At 39.5% G+C, this 7,133-nt stretch overlaps 1 protein-coding gene across 1 annotated transcript in view; it reads right to left on the bottom strand.

Annotated features, from left to right (window-relative positions):
* The window catches only part of MSRA (methionine sulfoxide reductase A), a 153,509-nt gene that overhangs the window by 119,414 nt on the left and 26,962 nt on the right, over positions 1–7,133 (bottom strand). The window lies entirely within an intron of this gene.

Here is a 7,133-nt window from a genome sequence, read left to right on the forward strand (position 1 = left end):
TTCTGTATTGTAAAAAAAAAATCATTGAAATATTTCTAATCAAATATTTTTTGTAAGATTTCTTAAAATGGAGAGGCAGTCATCAAAGAGAAACAATAAACCCACTTGTTCTCAAAAAAGCTGCATGTCTTTTAACAAGAAATTTAACAGGCTGAACAGCTGAAACTATTTAAAATGATCAGTGATAGACGCTATTCTTTCAGTGACATTCAGCCCTTCACCTTAGTGCCTATAAATGAAAGGTCCATTTATATTAAGTCAGAGTCATGGTGTCCTCGGTTCACCTATTGCTTTTAGTTAGCTGATCTTTAACATTCCACTGTAAAAGCATGCTGCGCTTTAAGTCCCAAAAGTTTTAACAAGTATGAACATTTCTAGAAGCCTTCTCCCCAAAAAAGCTCAAAGTTTGAACCGTGTTTTTTAAATAATTTATTGAATCACTAAATATAATTTCCTTTGCTGTTAACTGTGCAAATAGAAATCCTTTATTTATAGGTGCCATTATCGGATTTCCAGTTATGGCGCTCAGTTCTCCTTCAGCTTTAGAAGGAGCTTAGCCATTGAAGAACCTCGCTGCGGATGATAAGACTTTATTACACCGTGGCAGAGGGGGCTGTGTGCCAACAGCAGATTGTCTGTTTATCCTATATCCATTTCCCACTTAGAAAGCATAGCCGCTCTCAGAGGATTAGCTACAGTGAGCTCTTTCACTGGGGATTCAAACTCTGGCAAAAATGTTCCTGTAAAGAGCAATAGAGAAAGACATCTGAGTGACACCTCCGTGCTCCTTTTCAACTTTTTTTCTTCCTAATAGTGTTTAGATTTTCACCTTCTTAATCATCTCCCAGGTGAGTGCCCGAGCCGACGGATTATAGAAGCGAGCTCATTCTTTTCAACTTGCTGTATCCAGTAAGCATTTAATTATTTCCGGCAAAGCGGAACAACTTCAAAGGGCTGGCTTGAGAGCACCTCACCTGTGAATACCCAGCCACCCGGCAGCTGCGGCGGCCGCTACATGACATGTGGGCTTCATCTCTAGCTAGTCCAGCCCTGGATGAATTAAGTTATAAAATTTTTACTCCTCTGCATTCTAGACTAAATTTAATTAAGTTTTCCCACTGTTTGGAACAGAGTGTAGAGCGTGTCAGGTATACAATGGCATTAACATGTGGCTACTATTTTTTTACCTTCTTCTTTATATTTCCAATAACTTTAATGACTTTGTTAGCATTGAACTAGGAGATAATGTTTGGTTTATTATCCACTGTGAATTTCTGCTTTGCAAAATATAATGCTTTACCTTCTCAGTGTGATCCACGCTCTTTTATACAGTTGTACTAAAACATGTCAATCTTACACAGCAAGAAGCCAATTTATCACTATGGGCCAGCCAATCCCGCAGTTGTTAATCAAACTAAAGCTTTCCATGAATTCTAGAAACTTCTGCCTGGGAGGCAAAAACTTCTGCCTGGACCAAAGGAAACCATGCCTCTTCCAGTGCTCGCAGAAAGTAGCACATACAGCAGCTACCATGCAGTGCATACATCTAAAGAGAGAATTTTCTTAAATTTTATTCATTTGTTTTAGTAGAGGACAGATTAATTACACAGTAAAGGAAAATTTTAAAAGATAAGAAAATTTGCTAATAGAACAATGAACTGCTATAAAATGCATTTTTGGTGACTGTTACAATCACTCAGGTTTTTACCCCATCAAATCAAAATTAAGAGAATAAAGGTCACAGTGAAAAGTGGGGTTCAAAATGCTGTTACTGATAAATTTTTTTTCACAGAAATTCAGTCATATTTTTCAGTAAAACTAGTTGAATGAATTTAAAATGAAGGAGATTGTCAGTTTGAACAAAGAAATTGTTTTTTTTCCTAAAAATCTGCAAAACAAAACTACTAAACAAACTTGTTTCTTATTTGCAAGTATTTAAAATTTGCATGGTATAGCTACAAAAAGTTCTTGCTTTTGTTTGCTAAAATCCTATGTATTCTTTAGCAGCAATTTTTTTTCTCATAATAAGATACTGAACAGAGTATCTGAAAGCAAGACCACCACTACTGACACTTTTTCTATTCCTATTCTAAAATAGCTGTACATTGAAGAATCCATAAAAGGAAAAAAAACCAATTATATAGCCTATAGGACAACACAAGACAGCAAAACTTTACTGTCTTGTTCACTGTCCTTATAGGTTATGTCTTCTATAGGCTGAAGGTCCACACCGCAAGCACTTCAGGAGGGATTACTTTAGACTCACTCTGGACTGAGTGCTTTTCACGGTTGGAGAGCATTAAGTGTGCTCCTAGAGAGTATATTCTGATTTAATTTCATTCAAAAGGAATCTCAGATTCAAAAACAATTCCAGTGATTTCTTGCAGATGTCGGTGGAAAGCTTCTTTACCATTTGTATTGGGAGAAATGTCTGCATCCTAGGGAAATCGCTTTGGTTGCAATACATGATGTGGGATATCTCTGTTTCGAGTTGTGTTGCTTTGCTAGCCAAGGTAGCGCAGCCCTCACAGAACTGGATGAACCACATCATCTTGTGTATCATCTTGAAAAGGCTGAGAGAGTTGGGGTTGTTCAGCCTAGAGAAGAGAAGGCTTTGGGGAGACCTTATTGCAGCCTATCGGTACTTAAAGGGGGCTTATAAAAAAGACGGCGGCAAACTTTTTAGCAGGACCTGTTGTGACATGACAAGGGGGAATGGTTTTAAACTAAAGGGGGGGAGATTCAGACTAGATAGAAGGAAGAAATTGTTTACGCTGAGGGTGGTGAAACACTGGCCCAGGTTGCCCAGAGAGGTGGTGGATGCCCCATCCCTGGAAACATTCCAGGTCAGGTTGGACGGGGCTCTGAGCAACCTGCTCTAGTTGCAGATGTCCCTGCCCACGGCAGGGGGGTTGGACTAGATGACCTTTAGAGGTCCCTTCCCACCCAAACCATTCTGTGATTCTAGGATTCTATGATCTTAAGGATTAGTCTGACATTGCTCCTGGACAATACAACAGAATATCTCAAGTGGCATTCAGCTGAAGAAAAAATGTGAAGATAAGCATATAATTAATGCCAGTCAACATGGCTGTATGGAATATAGGTCTTGTCAGCCAAACTCGATTTCATTCTCTCATGAAATTACAAGTCTAGTTGTAATAAATGTAGGATGTAATAGCATGGATGTAATAGACTTAGACTTTATTAATGCATTTGACTTATTACTTCATGACAGTCTGATTAAAAAATTAGCACTATACAATATCAATAGCACACATGTTAAATGGATTAAGAATTGTCTAAATGACAGTTCTAAAAAAAATTGTCTAAAGGGAACAAGCATGGAATGGCAGCATTTTTATCTGTCCTCTGCAGGGATTGGTACAAAGTCTCCTGCTGTTAAAGTCTTTCATCAGTAATTTTAAAGAAATAAAAAGTCTCAACTTACAGAATCTGTGGCTAACTCAGATGAGAAGGCTGATAGGATGGTCTTATAAAATAATTGCTTGCTGCGCTGGGCCCATTCAATCAAAAACGTATTAGAAACAGTCATATGTAAAATCTCTGCTTAAGGGAACAAGTGACACACACCACACCTGCAAATGGGGAACAATCTTTGAGGAAAGTGCAAGGGTGGCAGTAGACAAGGAAGCAAATGCAGAATTTCATTGCAATATTGCAATAAAAAGGAAGAGTGACTGAATTGGGATGCCTACGTAAAAAAGAGGTTGGTAGGAACAGCACTGGAGAGATCAATCCTGACGTTAAGTAGATCCGCAAAAATAGTTTCAGTGACAGCCACAAAGAGCATGATATGTTTAGTCTTTCAAAAAGAAAACCTAGAGGTTTTTAATTAAAGGATATAAGCAACTGCTCAGGAAGAGAATGACGAAGTGTAAAAGGGGTCTTTGAACAAGCAGTGAAAAGGCATATCAAGAGCCAGTGGTAGGAATGGAAACCAGGGAAATGCAAATGGAAAAGTAGGCATGTATTTTAAATACTGAAGATGGTTCTCTGCTACAAAACACTATGCTGCTCAATTACGCCATTGGATCATTCGGTGCTCCTATAAACCTATGTTCTATAAACCAAGGGAAGTGGTCGATTCTTTGTCTCCTGATGTTTTCAAATCAAATCAGGTTTCCTTCTGGGAGAGACGCTTCAGACAAATACCAGTTAAACTTAAAGGAAAAAGTTATAGGGCTTAATAAAACAGTAACTGGATGAAATGTAATGACCTATGATATAAAATATGTCAAATTAAATAACGCAGTGAGCCCTTACCAGCCTTAAATACTGTGAATATATGAGTAAATTGACCCTCTTCTTCCTTTGTTCGCTTAGCTTTAACAAAGCCTTTCTGTCCCAAACACTGTTATCTGTACAAAGAGTTGGGACTTTTGCATTATCTTCTTTTCATCATGGTTGATGAGGTAGACTCTAACCTAAATGCAATTTCTATATGATCTTTACATAGGTGAGTTAAAATCTTTCAGCTACAGTGTTGGGAACAGAAAGACACCATACTGCCACATTTACAAAGTTCTCATTTAAAAGCCCAAATTTAACCTTAAACTTACACGTCAGGTGGACGGAGCCTTTACACGTCAATAAATTATGTTTACTGGCAAACCAGTTATACCTGGCAGCGAGGAAATGCACTGCCAGGCTTGTAACATCTAGCCTGTGTGAATCCAACACCAGATTAGGTGAATATAGAACAAAACAAGCGGTCATGCAAGTGAGAAATGCTAGCTTTAGGTTAGGACACACTAATTACAAAGTTAATTAATAAAATGAAGGATTAAATACGGAAGGAGTAATGGGAATCACAGAACCTGAGCGGCAACTCAAACTTCGGCCACTAACTAAAGCACGGGAGTCATTATCCCACTGCATTACATTCCACACAGCTTTGGCCTACTTCTAGTATCATCGATTTCTGCTGTCATACAGTTATGAATTTAGTAGCTCAGAAGATTGTTTCATTGCAAAGCTCCTTTGAAAACTTAAATTAATGAAATTATGTTGACGTTTTTTATCATAACAGATAAACACAGTGAATAAGGATCTGCCCAGGAAATAGATCCTGTTATCCATGGGCATGAAAAACTTTGAGGATAAAATTTTAATACCACGTCACAGTTGCACCATGCCTTTGTCCTAAAGACTTCAAAGTACTTTCTAAATTTGGATTCCGTTATCCCCATTTTGCAGAGCATAACCCACTATTACATTGTGTTCTTCATAATTAATTTTCCATATATGCAACATAATTGCTCTAAATACTACAAGCCCTGGGCTGACAGCATTTCTGTTCTTTTAAAACCCAAATCCAAAACCTTACCTAATATAAATATTTAGTGTGGGGCTAAGGGAAACAATATTATCATGCTTAGATAATAAAAAATTCAGTTATTATATGATGTGTGGAATATATACAGTGAGGCAATTTTGACTTCAGGTAAGAATTTCAAAAGGTGAAATTATACATTTGGCTATACTACCTACCACTTCCTGGAAATATCTCTTTTCTAACAAGCTCAATAAATAGGATGCTACCTTCAGCTGCGTGAAATTAAGACACTAATTCAGCTGTGCCATGAAGGCATGTAGTTTATTTGAGATGGCTTAGGACAAATTCTGCCCCTCTACTCCGCTCTGGTGAGACCCCCCCTGCAGCACTGCATCCAGCTCTGGAGCCCTCAGCGTAAGAAAGACACGGACCTGTTGGGGCGGGTGCAGAGGAGGGACGCGAAAATGTTCAGGGGGATGGAACACCTCTGCTATGGAGAAAGGCCGAGAGAGTTGGGGTTGTTCAGCCTGGAGAGGAGAAGGCTCCAGGGAGACCTTATTGCAGCCTATCGGTACTTAAAGGGGGCTTATAAGAAAGATGGCGGCAAACTTTTTAGCAGGGCCTGTTGAAAAAGGGGGAATGGCTTTAAACTAAAGGGGGGTAGACTGAGACTAGATCTAAGGAAGAAATTGTTTATGCTGAGGGTGGTGAGGCACTGGCACAGGCTGCCCAGAGAGGTGGTGGATGCCCCATCCCTGGAAACATTCCAGGTCAGGTTGGACGGGGCTCTGAGCAACCTGCTCTAGTTGAAGATGTCCCTGCCCACGGCAGGGGGGTTGGACTAGATGACCTTTAGAGGTCCCTTCCAACCCAAACTATTCTATAATTCGTCTGGACTTTAGCTCCTGCTCCAGAAGGCACTGGGTCTCCTACACACCCAGTGACAATTTGTCAGCCCTGCGTGGATGTCTCAGATACAGCATCTAAACGGCTGTCCCTTTAAGCAACTAAACCATTCCTTCAATCTCTGTTTATTTTATTGTAAAATCCACTGACACAAACTGCAGCCCTCTGGCTCAGTTTTTGGTCCAGACACAGATCTGCTATGTCATCTTGAGCAAGCGTCCTAAGGTCTCCCTCAGGATTTTGCATGTAAGATACGTGAAGTTGTCTCCAGATACAACCCATTACCATGTGTGAGGTGGCAGACTGTGATCGTTTCAGAAATGGAATTGTGCATCATGATTGAATCCTGACTGAATTATAAAAATGCTACCCCAGTTACTGCCTTGGTGGATGTGAGGTCAGGGGATGGCTTTAGGACTTGTGTCATGTCCTTCTCTTGCCAAAGACAACATAGAGTCATAATACAAAGAGCTTCCGAAGCGAGGTACCCTAGGACAAGAAGATAACTGCAAAATGAGGGAAGATGGTTGAAACATTGACATTTTCCTTAAAGAGCAGTGAATAAACCAAATGTTAATACGATCCCCAAAAAGCTCTGAGAGATAGAGAAACAAAAGACAAGTCTTTGAAGAGCAGGACCCTTCTGACCACGGCATCTGCCAGGAATAGAGGAAGCTGATTGCGGAGAGCGAAGAATGATTCGAGAGCGACTGTCCAGAGCCCGTCCCAGTAGCACAGACCGGTTGAGTGCATGCAAGAACCTAAAAACCCACTAAATCACAAGTTCACAAATGGTTAGGAAGCTGAGACCATTATTTCTAGATTGCATTTCAGTTTGCCTGAATATTTATGCTTCTTGTAGCTCCTAAAGCAAAAAAAAAAAAAAAAAAAAAAAAAATTTTGTTTTTAAAAAAAACAAAAAGAAAAA

Source organism: Pygoscelis adeliae, unplaced genomic scaffold (genome assembly GCF_000699105.1).
Source record: "Pygoscelis adeliae isolate BGI_AS28 unplaced genomic scaffold, ASM69910v1 Scaffold121, whole genome shotgun sequence".
NCBI classification, from domain to species: Eukaryota; Metazoa; Chordata; class Aves; order Sphenisciformes; family Spheniscidae; genus Pygoscelis; species Pygoscelis adeliae.